This window comes from Nicotiana sylvestris, chromosome 10 (assembly GCF_000393655.2).
Source record: "Nicotiana sylvestris chromosome 10, ASM39365v2, whole genome shotgun sequence".
In the NCBI taxonomy this organism is placed as follows: Eukaryota; Viridiplantae; Streptophyta; class Magnoliopsida; order Solanales; family Solanaceae; genus Nicotiana; species Nicotiana sylvestris.
The window spans coordinates 119,996,793-120,016,899 of record NC_091066.1 but is presented as its reverse complement, the minus strand read 5'-3'; the positions used below and the strand labels follow the sequence as shown (position 1 = coordinate 120,016,899).

The 20,107-nt window shown below is 36.9% G+C and overlaps 1 long non-coding RNA gene across 2 annotated transcripts in view; it reads right to left on the bottom strand.

Annotated features, from left to right (window-relative positions):
• LOC104233603 (uncharacterized) overlaps positions 1-18,447 on the bottom strand; it is a 31,718-nt gene extending 13,271 nt beyond the window's left edge. The window contains exons 1-2 of one of the 2 annotated variants that reach the window (XR_011403097.1): positions 15,589-18,447; positions 14,632-15,191 (exon numbers count right to left, since the gene is read on the bottom strand). This is a non-coding gene — a long non-coding RNA (uncharacterized lncRNA). Of the gene's footprint in view, positions 1-14,631; positions 15,192-15,588 lie in introns of those variants that run through there. The other variant, XR_712676.2, reaches the window with a different exon arrangement.
• Between the last annotated feature and the right edge of the window lie 1,660 nt (positions 18,448-20,107).

Here is a 20,107-nt window from a genome sequence, read left to right as displayed (position 1 = left end):
CTATTCAACTGCATCTGCGGTTTTCATTAAAATGACAATTTCCGCATCTACGGTTAAAAACTCGCACTTGCGCTTCCGCAGGTGCGCCCACTTCACCGCTTCTGCGTTTCCTGAAGAACTTCCTTTTGGCCGCATCTATGACCGACTTCTGCTCTTTGATTATCGCACTTGCGGCCTCCCAACCGTAGGTGCGGTTATGACAGCAACAACATGCTTCAGCTGTCCCAACTCATCTTCAAACCTTCCGCTAACCATCTGAAATCACTCTGAGGCCCCTAAGACCTCAACCAAAAGCACAAACCAGTCATATACCACTACCCAAACTTATACAAATCTTTGAAACACTTCAAACAACATAGAATCCATCAAATCGCATCAAATTCAAACCTAAGGTTCGAAAATCTTTCGAATTATGCTTTTGATCAAAAGGTATACCAAACCACGTCCGAATGACCTGAAATTTTGCCCACACATCCCAAATGACACAACGGAGCTACTGCAACTTCCCGAATTCTATTCCGACCACTATATCAAAATCTCACCTATCAACCAGAAAATGCCAAAATACCATTTTCGCCAATTCAAGCCTAAACCTTCCATGGACCTCCAAATCACATTTCGATCATGCTCCTAAGTCCCAAATCACCTAACAGAGCTAACCAAATCATAAAAATTCTGATCTGAGATCATATACCAATAAGTCAAATCTTGGTCGAGCCTTTCAGATTTTAAGTTTCAAATTGAGAACTGTTCTTCCAAATTTATTCTGATTACCCTGAAAACCAAAACCGACGATTTACATAAGTCATAATACATCACACGGGGTAAGTAATGCCCGAGAACTGGCGAGTGGAGTGCAAAAGCTCAATACGACCGGTCGGATCGTTACAATAATATTTAGTTCTTATGTAATACTTTCACGCCACAGTTTACTATGTATAATTTTTTCAGACATATTCGATACTTACTTCATATATTTGTAGTTTCCATAATAACCCTATTCTACATACATGGTGACTCGCTATACTTGTTGTGAATGACCAGCCATTGCATAGATTAAGAGAAGCATGATGAGCTTTGTCTCTCTTAATCTTAGTCTTCAGAAGACCAAATAATTCAACCCTACTATTGTGCATAAACTGATTCATTTCTTTCTATTTATCTAACTTATTCATTCCTTTGGAATTCCAAAAGTCAATCTATCCACTAGGAGGGGGTTACCCCCACCCCTCCCATTTTCTGAACCTATACCAGTTTTCTCTCTACTAGGGTTTGACGAGTTAGCTTCGTTCTCACTTTGATTTTTATTTCTCCTTCCCTCTTGAGTTTCCCTTGCTACAAGTGTATTTTCAGTTTTGACAGTATCTTTTATATTCACTCCATTTCCTCTTTTTATGTTGGTACTGTTATTTATTATCCTTCCTTTAGTGGTATTTCATGTACACCCTTTGTTTTATCTTCTTCCTCCTTCTATACTTGCTTCCTCTATTATATCTCTTTGTCTACTTCCTCGATCAATATTTTTATACACTCTTTCACCTTATGCCCAAACTTTTTATATTTAGAGGATAAAACTTGCTTCCACTCATAATATACTTCCTGCTCAATCATCTTTCCATGTTCATTTTCAAACATCACAGACGATGGATAACTCTTATTTATTGAGTCTTCAACAAGCACTCTTGTATAAGTCAATCTCTCTTTCTGAGAAATAGCTTTGTCGACATTTAAAGGTTTTCTCACCATTCATGCTATTTTTGTTAGAGCACCTTGCCCCCAATATTTTATATATAATCCCATTAGCCGTATCCACATAGGAATTTTATCAATAGTTTCTTTTATCACTTCCATATCTGGTTGCCAAAGCTTTACTACTAAAGGTTTTCTGTCGAACATCTGGACTCCCTCTTCTATCACTTTGATCCTGCTTTTAGCTTGGTAGAATCTAACAAGAAACACACCTCTATGAACATGAGCTATTTTGTCAATACCTACTTTCCTCCAAATTCTCTGAAAGTATCCTTCCATGACTTCTTAGGGAGGGTTTGATCCTGGTACGTAATATACTACCGCTATTTGACCGTATTCAACTTAATCTTTGATATCCTCCACTATAAGTTTTACATTCTCCTTATCTTGCACCTGTGGGCTCAACTTGAAACCCTCAATTTCTGAATTTTTACCTACTACCTTACTCCATGAAATCAATCTGGAGTATAAGATTTGCAATTTGCTTCTCCCTTCATCCTCACTTTCCACCATGTCTACCCATGAAAGCATCCTAGTGTATCCTTGCATTTCTTTCAACTCACAATTGCTTTTCCTTGAGACATATATGGTGTGATCGAGGTCGATGCTTGATTCACATCTAGTGGTACAATTCCTTGTAGGACATTCACATTCCTTGATTTCTTCAAATAAATCGTTAGCGACATAGCCTTGTTTGAGCCTTGAATCTCGGTACCACCATTTTGGATCTATTGACCTCCTCCTCTAGTTGATCTGCTGACATCATCCTCTAGCTTTTGATTTCCTCGCCATTTCAGCAGTCGCTGAGAGGAATTCTCATTCTAGAGAGAGAAAGTTCAATATTTTAATCTTGTTAAGAAACTTAGCTCAAAGTAATAATATAAAACAAAAAAAATAAGAATGTAGAGAGAAAGAGAGGGGAGATTCTTATTTCTTTCATGTATTCAAAGTGTGTACAATGTGATGCCCAAACCCTCTATTTATAGGATGATATAGGTAATACAAAGGGATGCCATGAACATGGTATTAATTATTGAGAACATGGGGGAAGATCCTGGAGGTGTGGGAGTTACATCCATAATGGTAAGAAGTAGTGGGAGGTTAATATAGAAGAGTAGTGGGTGTTACTCCCTTAGGAGTTATGGACATCTACCATAATCAAGTATTTCATAACACTCCCCCTTGGATGTCCAAAGATAATGTGCCTCGTTAAAACATTACTAAGAAAACATCATGTGGGAAAAAATATTAGTGAAGGAAAAAGATTATACATATCTTGTAATACGCATTACTTACTGCCTCATTAAAAACCTTGCCAGGAAAATCCAGTGGGACAAAATCTGTGCGAAGGGAAAAAGAGTGCAACGCGTGCTATACTCCCCCTGACAAAAATATCACTTGATATCTCAAAGACGTTAAATTCCAATCATTTATAATAACTTCTCAATTGTTGAGGTTGGCAATGCCTTGTGAAGAAGTTTGCCAAATTATCACTAGAATAAATTTGTTGAACATCAATCATGTACACCCTTTGTTTACTTGCTTGATCATGTACACCCTTTGCCCATAATAGTATTTCATGTACACCCTTTGTTTTATCTTCTTCCTCCTTCTATACTTGCTTCCTCTATTATATCTCTTTGTCTACTTCCTCGATCAATATTTTTATACACTCTTTCACCTTATGCCCAAACTTTTTATATTTAGTGGATAAAACTTGCTTCCACTCATAATATACTTCCTGCTCAATCATCTTTCCATGTTCATTTTCAAACATCACAGACGATGGATAACTCTTATTTATTGAGTCTTCAACAAGCACTCTTGTATAAGTCAATCTCTCTTTCTGAGAAATAGCTTTGTCGACATTTAAAGGTTTTCTCACCATTCATGCTATTTTTGTTAGAGCACCTTGCCTCCAATATTTTATATATAATCCCATTAGCCGTATCCACATAGGAATTTTATCAATAGTTTCTTTTATCACTTCCATATCTGGTTGCCAAAGCTTTACTACTAAAGGTTTTCTGTCGAACATCTGGACTCCCTCTTCTATCACTTTGATCCTGCTTTTAGCTTGGTAGAATCTAACAAGAAACACACCTCTATGAACATGAGCTATTTTGTCAATACCTACTTTCCTCCAAATTCTCTGAAAGTATCCTTCCATGACTTCTTAGGGAGGGTTTGATCCTGGTACGTAATATACTACCGCTATTTGACCGTATTCAACTTAATCTTTGATATCCTCCACTATAAGTTTTACATTCTCCTTATCTTGCACCTGTGGGCTCAACTTGAAACCCTCAATTTCTGAATTTTTACCTACTACCTTACTCCATGAAATCAATCTGGAGTATAAGATTTGCAATTTGCTTCTCCCTTCATCCTCACTTTCCACCATGTCTACCCATGAAAGCATCCTAGTGGATCCTTGCATTTCTTTCAACTCACAATTGCTTTTCCTTGAGACATATATGGTGTGATCGAGGTCGATGCTTGATTCACATCTAGTGGTACAATTCCTTGTAGGACATTCACATTCCTTGATTTCTTCAAATAAATCGTTAGCGACATAGCCTTGTTTGAGCCTTGAATCTCGGTACCACCATTTTGGATCTATTGACCTCCTCCTCTAGTTGATCTGCTGACATCATCCTCTAGCTTTTGATTTCCTCGCCATTTCAGCAGTCGCTGAGAGGAATTCTCATTCTAGAGAGAGAAAGTTCAATATTTTAATCTTGTTAAGAAACTTAGCTCAAAGTAATAATATAAAACAAAAAAAATAAGAATGTAGAGAGAAAGAGAGGGGAGATTCTTATTTCTTTCATGTATTCAAAGTGTGTACAATGTGATGCCCAAACCCTCTATTTATAGGATGATATAGGTAATACAAAGGGATGCCATGAACATGGTATTAATTATTGAGAACATGGGGGAAGATCCTGGAGGTGTGGGAGTTACATCCATAATGGTAAGAAGTAGTGGGAGGTTAATATAGAAGAGTAGTGGGTGTTACTCCCTTAGGAGTTATGGACATCTACCATAATCAAGTATTTCATAACACTCCCCCTTGGATGTCCAAAGATAATGTGCCTCGTTAAAACATTACTAAGAAAACATCATGTGGGAAAAAATATTAGTGAAGGAAAAAGATTATACATATCTTGTAATACGCATTACTTACTGCCTCATTAAAAACCTTGCCAGGAAAATCCAATGGGACAAAATCTGTGCGAAGGGAAAAAGAGTGCAACGCGTGCTATACTCCCCCTGACAAAAATATCACTTGATATCTCAAAGACGTTAAATTCCAATCATTTATAATAACTTCTCAATTGTTGAGGTTGGCAATGCCTTGTGAAGAAGTTTGCCAAATTATCACTAGAATAAATTTGTTGAACATCAATCATGTACACCCTTTGTTTACTTGCTTGATCATGTACACCTTTTGCCCATAATAGTATTTCATGTACACCCTTTGTTTTATCTTCTTCCTCCTTCTATACTTGCTTCCTCTATTATATCTCTTTGTCTACTTCCTCGATCAATATTTTTATACACTCTTTCACCTTATGCCCAAACTTTTTATATTTAGTGGATAAAACTTGCTTCCACTCATAATATACTTCCTGCTCAATCATCTTTCCATGTTCATTTTCAAACATCACAGACGATGGATAACTCTTATTTATTGAGTCTTCAACAAGCACTCTTGTATAAGTCAATCTCTCTTTCTGAGAAATAGCTTTGTCGACATTTAAAGGTTTTCTCACCATTCATGCTATTTTTGTTAGAGCACCTTGCCTCCAATATTTTATATATAATCCCATTAGCCGTATCCACATAGGAATTTTATCAATAGTTTCTTTTATCACTTCCATATCTGGTTGCCAAAGCTTTACTACTAAAGGTTTTCTGTCGAACATCTGGACTCCCTCTTCTATCACTTTGATCCTGCTTTTAGCTTGGTAGAATCTAACAAGAAACACACCTCTATGAACATGAGCTATTTTGTCAATACCTACTTTCCTCCAAATTCTTTGAAAGTATCCTTCCATGACTTCTTAGGGAGGGTTTGATCCTGGTACGTAATATACTACCGCTATTTGACCGTATTCAACTTAATCTTTGATATCCTCCACTATAAGTTTTACATTCTCCTTATCTTGCACCTGTGGGCTCAACTTGAAACCCTCAATTTCTGAATTTTTACCTACTACCTTACTCCATGAAATCAATCTGGAGTATAAGATTTGCAATTTGCTTCTCCCTTCATCCTCACTTTCCACCATGTCTACCCATGAAAGCATCCTAGTGGATCCTTGCATTTCTTTCAACTCACAATTGCTTTTCCTTGAGACATATATGGTGTGATCGAGGTCGATGCTTGATTCACATCTAGTGGTACAATTCCTTGTAGGACATTCACATTCCTTGATTTCTTCAAATAAATCGTTAGCGACATAGCCTTGTTTGAGCCTTGAATCTCGGTACCACCATTTTGGATCTATTGACCTCCTCCTCTAGTTGATCTGCTGACATCATCCTCTAGCTTTTGATTTCCTCGCCATTTCAGCAGTCGCTGAGAGGAATTCTCATTCTAGAGAGAGAAAGTTCAATATTTTAATCTTGTTAAGAAACTTAGCTCAAAGTAATAATATAAAACAAAAAAAATAAGAATGTAGAGAGAAAGAGAGGGGAGATTCTTATTTCTTTCATGTATTCAAAGTGTGTACAATGTGATGCCCAAACCCTCTATTTATAGGATGATATAGGTAATACAAAGGGATGCCATGAACATGGTATTAATTATTGAGAACATGGGGGAAGATCCTGGAGGTGTGGGAGTTACATCCATAATGGTAAGAAGTAGTGGGAGGTTAATATAGAAGAGTAGTGGGTGTTACTCCCTTAGGAGTTATGGACATCTACCATAATCAAGTATTTCATAACACTCCCCCTTGGATGTCCAAAGATAATGTGCCTCGTTAAAACATTACTAAGAAAACATCATGTGGGAAAAAATATTAGTGAAGGAAAAAGATTATACATATCTTGTAATACGCATTACTTACTGCCTCATTAAAAACCTTGCCAGGAAAATCCAATGGGACAAAATCTGTGCGAAGGGAAAAAGAGTGCAACGCGTGCTATACTCCCCCTGACAAAAATATCACTTGATATCTCAAAGACGTTAAATTCCAATCATTTATAATAACTTCTCAATTGTTGAGGTTGGCAATGCCTTGTGAAGAAGTTTGCCAAATTATCACTAGAATAAATTTGTTGAACATCAATCATGTCTGAGATAGAACTTTAGTGAAATACGTTTTACTTTGTCTCATTCGATAGTCCTTCTTTCAATTAAGCTATGCATGCAGTATCATCTTCAATGTAATTGAAATCTTGTTGAATATCATAATTTGGCATTACGCTCACAGCCAAATATATTATTTGAACAACGAACCATGCCCTGGATTTTTATAACCAACATAACCTTGACAATATTTGTTAGAATAAGAAAATCTATATCAAGGACTTCTTTTGCAATATAATCATAATAGTATTTCGGTGTCTTTATATAGGAATTAAAGTATATCTCGCTAGCATATTGTTATACTCGTGGTTCTAGCAAGATACATAATGCACCAATTGCAATTGACACAAAAATAAATCATGTACGCCATGAATGCTCTAATCCACATAAGGACTTGCTGAAGCTTTATTTAATGAATTTTTTGGGAACCTTAATATGCTTTAGAACAGTTTAAATCCTTCAATGATTTTTATATACGCATATCAAATTTATCAGGTATTTCCAGACTAAAATCTGAAAGCAATTGTACCCACCACAAGGGAACATGTTTCCATATAATCAATACTGGGACATTTACGTAAAATCTTGTGTCACCTCATTGATTTTATACTTTTAGGTGCTGGGAATATCAGTCCAAAATTTCACATTTTCCAATTGAAGTCAATCTTAATTGAATATTTTTCATTGACCAATCATTTATCTATCCAAATTCCATGACAGATTTGAGCTCAAAATCCTCGTCAAAATTAAAAATATTGAGCACTACATTATATCAACAATATCATCGATGATCATTTTACATCGGTTCCATTATCACACAATAAAGACATAACTTATCGAGATCTCATTATTTTTAGGTACCTGAGCTTCTTCTATGAGGTCTTATAAAGTATTATGTTATGGTGCTCTTATAGAGCACTTGCCTCCTTAGTATGACCATCTTTATCATTTGCTCCCCTCCTTCTTCAAGGAGTTTTATCTTTGGAACCGATTAGTCTATTTCGCTTCATGCGTTCTATAAACTATGTCCATCATGGACTTTATTCTATTTGGAGAATTAGCAGCTGAAATATAATATTTAGCTTTGGGTCAGCAAATACGCTTGGCAATATTTTACGAATGAATTATCACTTGAACTTCAAGTTCACATTTGTTTTGTACGAGGATCTATGTACACTCATAATAATTCATTCCATGATTACTTTTTCAGCTGCCAATTTTCTCCCCCTAATGCTGGGATCACAAACACATATCCCCAACTTTCTTTGGGGACCCATCATTGTGCATTGTGGTGGAACAATTAAATCATATAGCACATCCATATTTCTAGATGGGAATATTTGGTTCTTGACCTTCAACCAATTGTGATGAGGAAAATTTATCATAACTTGTTGGCTAGATGCATACAAGTGATGTTGTATATTAAATAATACACCTCATATCAAATTTCTATTTGCAAATTTTGTTCTCATAACCAATGGCTTAGCTATAATTGGAGGCATACAATTTCCGCTAAACCAACTTGGATTTAAACCATCATTATCAAGATAAATTATCATAATTTATATTCCGGAATTTTGCTCTAATAATTTGAGCAAACAACCTTGGAAAAACCAAATTGCAAGTTAATAACAAACGTGCATGTGACTATACAATAGATGCATCTAGTAAACGGTTCGCTTAGCAGGTGATTGGGCCCATATATATATCACCTTTTATACGTTCCGAAAATCAGGGAATACAATCTCAATCCCAGTTGGTATAGTAATCAGTTTATCATGAGAACAAGTCGTACATGAGAATTCTCGACGAATCTCATAATTCTTCAATATATGCCAATGTGAATTCTCAATCATTTTTCGCATCAATAAATCGGGATGGCCAACCGATCATGCCAACTAATATTTGTTTCAGTAAACCTCTTATGTACTTGTGGCATGTGATTCATCATCATGCTTATACATGTGTAGTACAAATAGAAGAAAAGTCGGGTAACCTTTCATATTTACCCGGTATGATTATAGTAATATGAAGATATTCAATCTTCCTTTCATTTATAGTCTCAATATGCCAACCACTTTGGCTAATATATTTGCAACTCAAAAATTCCTTTTGATACTTACTACAATATCAATGTCATGGACAATTTTATTATCCAAGTAGTAACAAATTAGCTTTTCCGTAGCTCTTAATTAATTTTGTACTACAAGATCTTTTGTCACACCATCCATATGGTGAATGTCTCCTTCACAGAGGAAATTATATCATAATAATTGTCATGTACAAAATCATCATAAGCAAAATCAGTTCTTGCTTTAATTTTGCCTTTAATAACTTTTTATAAGGCATGGCAAAATACTTTTTGGCGTACCACGTGTACGCGACCAATGACATATTCATGTAACCACACAGTAATATGCATTATCACAAGTCACATTCTCTTCAAGTGGACTATAATCATATGGAAGTGCATTATTATTTTCATACAACATTGATGGCAAACATCACCTTCACATTTTGAAGTAATATTTTGAGAACCCTTATTGTTCTCCTTTTTACAATTATCACAATGATGACTATTATTATTTAGATCTTTGGCACGTCCGCGTACATTAGTCAACCACTTGTCTTCATTTAGACTTATTATGCACCTCTATCACATTCACTTTAAGAATGGAGCAAATCAAGTGGGATAAGATTCATGCTTTTTCATGAAAAATATATTTTTTTTTAGTCATCATTATATCATCAATATGATGCATTGGGACTCAAATCCAATGCCTTACCCCTATAAATGCATGTTAGGCCATAATGAATTGGGACTCGAACCCAACTCTTACTATCATGGTGCATTAGGACTCGAATCCGATGTCTTACTCGTATATTGCGCTGGGACTTGAACCCATTGTCTTACCCTTAACCAATGTCATAATAGACTGGAACCATTTAAAATATTACCACTTCATAATTATTGCTATAATTTTGCGTTAAGACATTTCTTTTAATAATCAACTTTATGTACTATTAGGCATTGTGATCTCAAGATGCCATATATTTCTGCAGAACACTAAAAACACCATTGTGATGAATGAAGTCAAAAAAACTTACAAATGGTCAACTTCATATTAGATATAATTTCTTAGGATTAAAAGAACATAAAGTTTAATATTTGTGTCTAGTTCAATTGTATAAACCCTTACTATTATGAAGAAAAATTAAAATAAAGTTACCTTGCCTCCAAAATGGTATGGCCAAAGCCATAGAAATTAAAGAACACCTACCACATAATCTTGAAATAGAAGATTATGAAATAAGCAATTCGTGTCGATAACGTATTAAGAAACTTACCTCAAAGTAATAATATAAAACAAAAAAATAGACAAGAATGTAAAGAGAAAGAGAAGAGAGATTCTTATTTCTTCCATGTATTCAAAGTGTATACAATGTGATGTCCAAACCCTCTATTTTATAGGATGATATAGGTAATACAAAGGGATGCCATGAACATGATATTAACTATTGAGAAGATGAGGGAAGATCATGGAGGTGTGGGAGTTACATCCATAATGGTAAGAAGTAGTGGGAGGTTAATGGAGAAGAATAGTGGGTGTTACTCCCTTAGGAGTTATGGACATCCACCATAATCAAGTATTTCATAACAAATCTAAACAATTATATTTATCTTCTTTTATATGAATAAACTTTCACAAGGTCAGCTATGTAATTTTAAAAAAGTTAATGATATTTTCCTCAAAGTTAGATGAATTTTATTATATTAGGTTTGATCGTTTCCTTTATTATTAATGTTACTCATCTTTGGTATCACATGAAGAAGACTATCAAAATTCCTTAAGATGTAATTACCAAAACAAATTATCAAATCTCCTTCGATCATGATATGCTCTTCTTCTCCTTGATGGTGTAAAGCTCCTAATATTGCTTCATTGTTGTTCCAGTTGCTCATGAATTCCTTAAAACAAAAGCTCCAAAAGCTCCTGTATAAGAGTTTCATAATTTCTGCTCTTAGTTGCCCGCTTGCCTCGTTTTTGTTTTCTTTTTTTATTATCTTCCTCTTCTTTTTTGTTGATTCCTTCCCTTGAGTGTGTTTCTGATATGTTATTGTATATTGAGTTGCTGAGATCCCAGCTTCATATGCTGTAGTTTTGTCCGCAAATTTTGACCAAAAATTGCCTGTGGATTGCCATGTCGATATCAGCTCTAAGGTGCCACATTTGAGTTCCATTTCCAGATTATTCACTATCTTTTGGGCCTGACTCTTCATGTGTTTTGATCCCTGTGGTGCTGATAAGTGAATTTGCAATTGACCTTCTTGCCATTGTACAACATTCCTGCCCACAGATCGTGTCCAAAAATTGATGCGCGCATGACAATGTATACCAGTCTGGGCCATCGATTTGTCCCTTCCTATATATGCTGCTATACTTATGCTCATCCTTGGTTCCCCTACACTGGATTGAGTACATTGTACTAATACCACCAGTAGCAGTTTTCCCAAAAAATGATGCATAGCCACAGTAATATATCCATCCTCATATGTACATATCGTGTACATATAAGTAACATTTTGGACAATTCGTGTTTCTGTATGAGTCATTTATAATGTCAGCTGCTGCTCCATGTCATATAGAATTGTGACGTCGTACAAATCGTCAACGAAAGCCCACACCTTATTTGAGATGTTAGAAAATGCTTGAGAAAATCCTATCTGTCTTCTGTATAATTCCAGCTTTGAGCCATCCTGCATTGGTTCCATGAGACCAACAAAATCGAAATTATGTTGTTTATGCATTTTTACGAGCATCTCAAAGGCTCGTTGCGTATTGACGGATCTAATATTCCAAATAATTGCATCCATTAAAAATTATTTGATTTAGAACTACCTCGTCGAGTTTGGATCCCAGCAGTAGGCATGCCAGAATTGTTTCTGTTAATCTTTCCTTTTTTTCCTTTTGCAACAGATTTAGCTTTGGCTATATGAGTTGGAGAGATATCACCTTTTCTTGCCACGTTGATGAAGTTTTGAGTTGTGGATTCCTCATCTAAATCTCTACCATTTCCCAGAATGATTTCATCTTCTTTTTCTTGATTAATAACTGGTCTTGCCAATTCATGAGAGGGACAATGAGTCATTACGCCTTTGGTATCAATATACTTGAGTATCATCACCCTACTGTTATCACCAACCTCTTTTTGATTGTCAGTTTTTTTACTCATCCCTTGTTCCCCTTCAGCGTTGCATTTTAATCCACCCAACTTATCATTTTTGTCCAAGTGCATTGAGGCACCTGTAATTGTTGTAGCTGGTTGTTTCCTGGCTTCACTGCAGGCTGCAGTATTATTTTCCTCCTCTGGTATGTTTTTGACCTTTTCTCTGTTTTGAAACAGAGTACTTGCTCTGTTTGGATCTCGAGTATGTTCTGCTACAACAGCTGCATTATCATTTACACTTTGATCTTCCTCCTCTATGACCTCCTGATCAGCTTCAGCTTCTTCATTTATTCCTTTTGGAATTTCTCCTTCTTCAGAATCCTCCTCAGCTTGGTCCTCCCAAAGCTTGCCACTAGTCAGAGCTAATCTGTCCTTCTCATTCACTTGTTCCGATGATTCATATGTATCTTGAGATGGGATATCCTGACACGAGTAGTGGTTACTAACTTGCTTCCAAATATCTTATTAGCCCATTGTGATGTGGACTCTTGTTTTTTGTGCTTTTGATGCTCAATCTGTTTAGCACAAAGATTAAAAGCAATAGCATTTGGATTTAATTGATTTGTATCTTTTGACAATTGTTTTGTACGTGCATCATAGTTTGGAAGTTGAGTAATAGCATCTGCAGTTGCAGTCAAATTGCCATTTGGTTCCATGTTAGCTCTGTTTTTGGCAGCAGAGGTTTCCCCTATCAACATCAGATTATTTCCTTCATTGTCATCAGGTTTTTCCATTCCTAAAACTGCAAAGCTATTCCGAATCTGGACATGGTCTGTCTGCTCATCTTCGATCTCCACCAATGCCATTATCATCTGATTCTCCTTGGTTGCAGCACTCAATGCCATAGTCTCATGTCCTGTTTTTGTTTGAACACAATTCTCATTATTGACAGGCTTCACACGCTTATCCTTCACCTCTTTCCATTGTCCTCCTATATGTCCAGTAGTCTTTTGACCTGTGAAGATCGCCAGAGTTCCTGTAGCAATAGTCTTACCTTTAGACTTATTCTGAGTATTTGAAGTGTCATCGACCGCTCCTTGCATTTTAGTCACATTGTCATTAATTTCCAGCTGATTGGCATCTCTTATTGCATTCAATAATTGCCTTGCATCACCCTGAAGCTGTTCAACACAATTCTCATCCAAATCAGTTCGACTATTTTGCTCTGTATTTTCCTTTGCATTTTTATTCCTTCCTTTCATCGCGCGACATGAAATTTCATCATGCCCTTGGTGATTACAACATGTACAATACATTGGCAGGTAGTCATATATAACCTTTTGACAGAAATTATTAAATTTTCCAGAAAGTTTGTCGACGACTGAAATCTTTACTTTTTTGGGATGCTTATCCAGCAGATCCAGCAACACTTTAACCCTCGCAACGCTTGGCCTTGTTCGATCTTTCGTCGCCTTATCAATAGCAAGAGGTTTTCCAACTGCAGATGGAATTGATATCAAAGATTTCTTAGCAAAATAATTTGGTGGAAGATCTGGGAATGAGATCCACACCACAGCCTTCGATGTCTTAATTCTTGGATCGAATCCAATCGTCCAAGGAAAAGTTCTGAAGAAGAACTCATCTCCATTTGAGTTAATGTGCCCAGTAGATCTGGAAACAAAGTTTACATAATCTTCATAAAGATCGAATCGCACCAGTAAATGTCTAAACCCCGACTGCCCGATGTTACACGATCCCTTCACATCGAACTGTTTTGGAAAAATTCTTCTGAAGTCGTGAAGTTCTGGTTTTCCATAAGAGAATTTGATGACAACTGCTTGGTGTAAACCTTCCTCTATGACAAACTCTTTCACCTCATCTGTGGTGAATTCAACGATTGGTTCTCCATGTTCGAATCTAACTGGACATAGAACTGTGTGTTGGATTTGTCGCACATTTTTTTTAGTCACAGTTGCTGCATAATTCATTTTTGGAGGAATGTAGATCCCAGGTGCTTGCTCTCCCACAGCCAAGGACTGGGGAGAGTTCAACGCAGCCATTGCTGCCTTACACGAGCATTAGCAAGTTCAAATCGCAAAAAATGCTGCGATGAACAGTAGCTCGAATTCAATGCTACAGTGACGGCGGGGATTTTCTAGAGAGAGAAAGTGGAACCTTTGCTCTGCATTACCAGTTAGGTTAATTAGTTATCTCAATCAATGGTTATTTTTTTTCCTTCATAAAGTATGAGGTGCCAGAATACTTAGCCATATGATTTTTTCTATTGTAAGTTGATACTTATCCATTGGTTTTTCTTTTTTAACAAAACTTTCATTTTTTTATTATAAGTGGTGAACCAATTCTTGAATTTACTTCTAATTTATATATATAGAGAGAGAGAAAGTTTTTGCTCATAGAAGAAATTAACAGTCAACAAAAAGGAGGTAGATCAGCACATTTAATGGAGATTACAATCAGGCAATTCCAGCTTCTCAAGGGATAACTAGTTGGGCACAGGTTCACTTGCCAATAGTAGAATTAGAGGAGGAAGACCAGGTCAATTATGGGATTCAAGTCAATGTAATCTGCAAAAACTGAATGTCATTGCCCCGGCACACATGATCCCCCAAATCCTTCAAACTCTTATTCATTATGACCCACAAATCTCTGATGAAGATATTTGGTCACCAAATACCTTTGGTAACTTTACATGTTCCTCAGCATGGGAAATAATTAGAGATAACAAGCAGATCAATTTTTCCAACAAGAAAACTTGGCAGAAAAAAAATCCTATTCAAATGGTCTTTTTTCCTGTGGAGAGTTTTAAGGAATAAGCTTCCAACTGATGACATAGTTGTTACATTTGGTAATCCCACTGCCATCAGATGTGTGTTTTAACAACCTCAAGTTGAATCTATTGAACACATTTTCAGCAGAGTTTTCTTTGACAGAGCTGTATGGATAAAATTTATAGGCATTACAGGGCTGAACACTGATGACTTGTCTCTTAAGATACTTCTAATAAAGTGGTGGTTCCACAAGAGTAACAATGAAATCCAACAATTACTGATGGACACAATTCCCATCATTATACGCTGGAATCTTTGGAAAAATAGATGCAGTGCTAAGTATGAGGGCAGAATTTCCTCTATGCTCAAAGTTATCTTTGCTATTAACTCAGACATTCATCTCCTCCTAAAAGCTAGTTATCCCCACATAAACTGGTCCCATAACTGGATTGATCTCTATACTATGGTGGATGAGTTGAAACGTATTACCACCATTCAGGTGATATGGTAGAAACTTGGAATTAATTTTGTGAAAGTAAATAGTGATGGTAGTGTACTTACCAACCCAGGAAAAATTGAAGCTGGAGTCATTGTGAGGGATCATAAGGGCCACTTTAGTCATGCCATAGCCTGTCCACTTGGTGAAGGCACCAATAATCTAGCAGAAACAAAAGCAACTATCATTGGCACTCAATGGTTCCTGGACAATGAATGCACCAAAATACACTTGCAAGCTGACTCATCATTGTTGATTCACTGGCTCAGCAACAATATAGTGCCACCATGTACCATAGATATGCCTATTTAGAAGCTGAAATACCTCTGCCAATTATGTGATGAGGTCAAGTTCTCACAATTGTATAGGGAAGCCAATTTCCCTGCAAATTCATTGTCCAAATTCATCCACCAGTTAACCCAGTTGACACATTATCGCTATATACAAGACCTCCTTTCTAATATCAAAGGTTAAATCATACTTGACCAAAAAGGATTCCCAGCCTTCAGACACAAGAAAGCTAATAAATTCAGCTCACATCACATACTGCTTCTACTTCCAACTCCTCTAATGGTTATGGTTAAGCATTAGAAAAATATGGGAGAAGTCCTAACAATCCGCATTACCAACACCCTGGTCAGACCCTTTTGGCAGAATATACTGTTACACAAGGTTACATTAACAGTTTCTTTTTTGCTGATTTTTTCTTGGATAGTTTGCACTGCTCTTTGATCCTTTTCTAGGGTGTGGTATGAATATCATTCATATTCAATCTACTGTGAATTGATCAGAGAATAGGGGCAGATTACAGGAACACTGAAACAACAAAAACCTCCCTATACTACATGCACAAACTACAACCAAACCATAATAATTGCCCTAAATACTATCATCAAGACACCAATCACCCTACTAAGCCATATTCAGCCATCCAATCCATGCTCAGGAATCTAGCACACCCTCAACCATCACAACATATTCCCAACAACAACAAAGATTCATCACATTTTTCTCACACCTTCACCATATCTCACCCTAACAACCATCTCTTTTCCCAACAACACCAAACCTTCATGCCCACCAACAACTCACATCACCCCCTATTATGCTTCAGAACCCACAAGAACCTAAATATAGACTTTGGAGAATTGGACAAGAGGGGAAAGAACCCTTTGAAGAAACAGTTGTATGGCAAAATTCCCTGGAAGGAGATCATGCATGCTATACTGAAAACTAACTATGGTTTCGTTTTTGTAGGTACCTATCTCTATGACATGTTCAAACCATTGATTTACTCCTATTGTATGGTATTAGAACATTCTATGCTCATTTTACTGAGAGTTTATCAATGGAAAAAAATAAGTCATCAGTCAAACTACACATATAACCTTACCTGGGACACCTCTAGAGGATCTGATCGTTTTCCTCATCTTACATGATTCCTAAGGTTTCATCTCACATCTTCTCAGTTGACACGCATGAAAATAGTAGAGCTTGGTACTGAAAACTTGGACGCACTCCTAAGCAAGCAGCTCTACATAGAGGATTTTTTTTTTCTATTCTGCAGATCCTCACACATGTACCACCAACCATTACCACGGCCTCAAACACATCCCACTAATGAGCCAACCCCACAGCAACACTACCTTACCAGCATAAAGGGTCCAGATTCTCGAATAAGGCCTAGAGAACCACAACAGAACCACCACAGAACCCACCCAACATATAGAATTACCCTTGTCCAGTCACTATTTATTTCCAAAGCTTTCGGTAGGAAGAGACAAGCTTATCACGCTTACAAAAACTTCATTACTCAAAAACAACCATCCTCAGCACATCATTCACCATCCTCTAAAATAACTTCTCAGAAAAACCAGATTGTAGTGAATGAACACAAGGCAATTGCACAGAACCGTGTGTTCTATTTTATGCTAACTTGTTCGTTTCTTTTTGCAGGTACAATGATCATGGATATGTATACCCCTTTGATGTTTTTCAGTGTGTGGTATTAGCACTTCCATTACTCATTCTGCTGAAATCACATCAAAGGACCAAGGCATATCACCTTCTCACAGTCTCACACACGTGCCTACACAAATAGAACAACCAACTGGACACACCTAGGGGATAAATCCTAGTTTTCCTAGTGCCATACAATGCAGATTTTCACATAAATTATGTGAGATTATGTCAACAACTAGCTACTCTTTACTACACAGGGATCATAAGGGGAAAATTTAGGGGTTCTAACCTAACTGCCGAGCAATTTCATTCTACAACTTGCACCAACTACATCAATTACCGACAACTGCCATCAGTTCAACACATCTGCTTCAGATTCTTGAAGAAAATATCAGTTTCAAGCTCAGCAGACATCACATGCCTTCAAATCTCTTCAGCACAGTAGTCCAACTTCAATTTTTGGAAAAAGCCACTTGTGCTTCTTCAATAAATTCACAATTCACAGATTCCAAATCCACATACGGGCAGCAGTCATTAGCTCATCTAGTCCTTCATCTCTTTTGTCAATCATAGAGCACAAAGGAAGCTTTCAGCCACAAAAGCATGCATACTTATCTACATTCTGACTTTATTTGAAGTTACACTTAAATCTAGGTTGAAGATAGGTTTTTTGATACATCGGATCTCTCCCATTAACCTCTTGTACACTTGATTTTTGTTAACTTTCATAAGGAGAGTTTCCTTTTACTTTAGATGTGTGACCTTTTTTATATTGGAGGAGTCCTTCTAACTCTCTTGCAAAGTTGACTTAGGTTTACATTTTGTATAGTTGACCTAGACTCACTTCTCAGTGATTTTTGGTATCCAAGTGTCTATCAAATGTGGATAGGAATTTGGCACTTCACTATAGGTATAACTTCACATAGGTTACGGGATCCAATTGATTTCCATGTTTGGGAACACAATTAGCTTTCCACCGTAGAATCCCCTCCTCCATTATCGTACTCTTTTTGTGCTTTATACATATAAAAATTACCCTAGTCATAATGCCTAGTGTACTTACTTAAAAAATAGGCGTGGCAACATTTTGAACATGGGACAGTAGAGGAATTATTTGATCCAAATCTTATGTTGCAAAACTAACACACTATCTGTAATGACCTGACTGGTCATTTTATTTTTTAGAATCTCATCCCTCTAAATAAGACTTCCTGTGCTTGCTTTAACTAAATTACGACCTACGGAGATGGTTGGTTCGGGATTTGGAAGAGTTTGGGTTGAAATAGGCACACTTGATTCCCTAAGATTTTCTTAGAATGCTAAGTTTTACTTTGGTCAACATTTTTAGTAAACAGACCCGGACTTGTATTTTGACGGTCTCGAAGGGTCCATAGGAAAATATGGGACAAGGGCATATGCCCGAAATCGAATTCCGAGATCTCTAGCCCAAGTAATGCATTTTTGTTAGAAATTGTTAAACTGTAATTCTAAGAATCTAATGAAATTGAATAATGTTTGATCATGTTGGTATCGGGTAAGTATGTTGGTTCCGGATCCCGGTACAAGTCCAATATAAAATTTAAGACTTGCCCGCAAAATTTGGTGTCAATCCGAGTAGTATATGTATGCTTCGGCGCGTTAAAAGTAAATTGAAGAACTTGAGGTTCATAAGTTTGATTCAATTGGTTTTGGGGGTGATTCTTATATTTAACTTTATTTCGGGCATTTCGAGAGTTCGAGCAAGTCCATTTTATCATTTCCAACTTGTAGGTATGTTTGGGCGGGGCCCCGGGGGACCCGAGCGTCGAACAGACGCAGCTCAAGTTAAGTTAGGAATTTAGGAAAGGGCTGAAGCTACTGGTTGCTGTCAAAATCGTACCTACGGTTGGTAAGCTGCAGGTGCGAGACCGCAGTGGTCCACCTATCGCAGGAGCGACCCAGGCCAGGTAGCCCAAGACCACTGATGCGGCCTTTAATCCGCAGAAGCGGAACCGTAGGAGCGGCCCAGATCGCAGACGTGGTCTTCTTTCCGCAGAAGCAGTGGGTGCAAGTGCGGCCCAGGAGCACAGATGCGGAAATCGCATAAGGCAGTGGCCTTCTCTAGGCCATTTTTGCTTATTTTCACTCATTTATTAGGCAATTTTGGAGCTTTTGAGAGAAGACTTTCACCTAGCATCTTGAGGTAAGTTAATCCTATTTATTTCTAGTTTAATACTTGAACCTCAGGTAGATTAACACACAAAGATTAAGGAAAAATCATGGGATTAGAGCAAAACCTAGGGTTTTGATAAAAGTTAGATTTAACCACGAAATTTATTATGGAATAAAGTAGAAATCATATATTATTGATCCTTAGGTTATAAAGAAGAACTTTCTTCGAAAAATTTCAGAATATGGGCACGTGGCCCCGGGGTCAGATTTTAGGGAACCTGTGTTTAAGGTTGGGAAATTACTTTAGTAATTAAAATGTGAACTCTTGAGCTTGTACTGACTAGTTCCTACCTCGTTTAATTAGTTTCGGATCGTTCGGCTCCAAATTGAGGGTTTGAGAACGTTCTTGGTATTGGAAGTACGCTTTGGAGCGAGGTGAGTCTCCTATCTAACCTTGTAAGAGAGAATTGT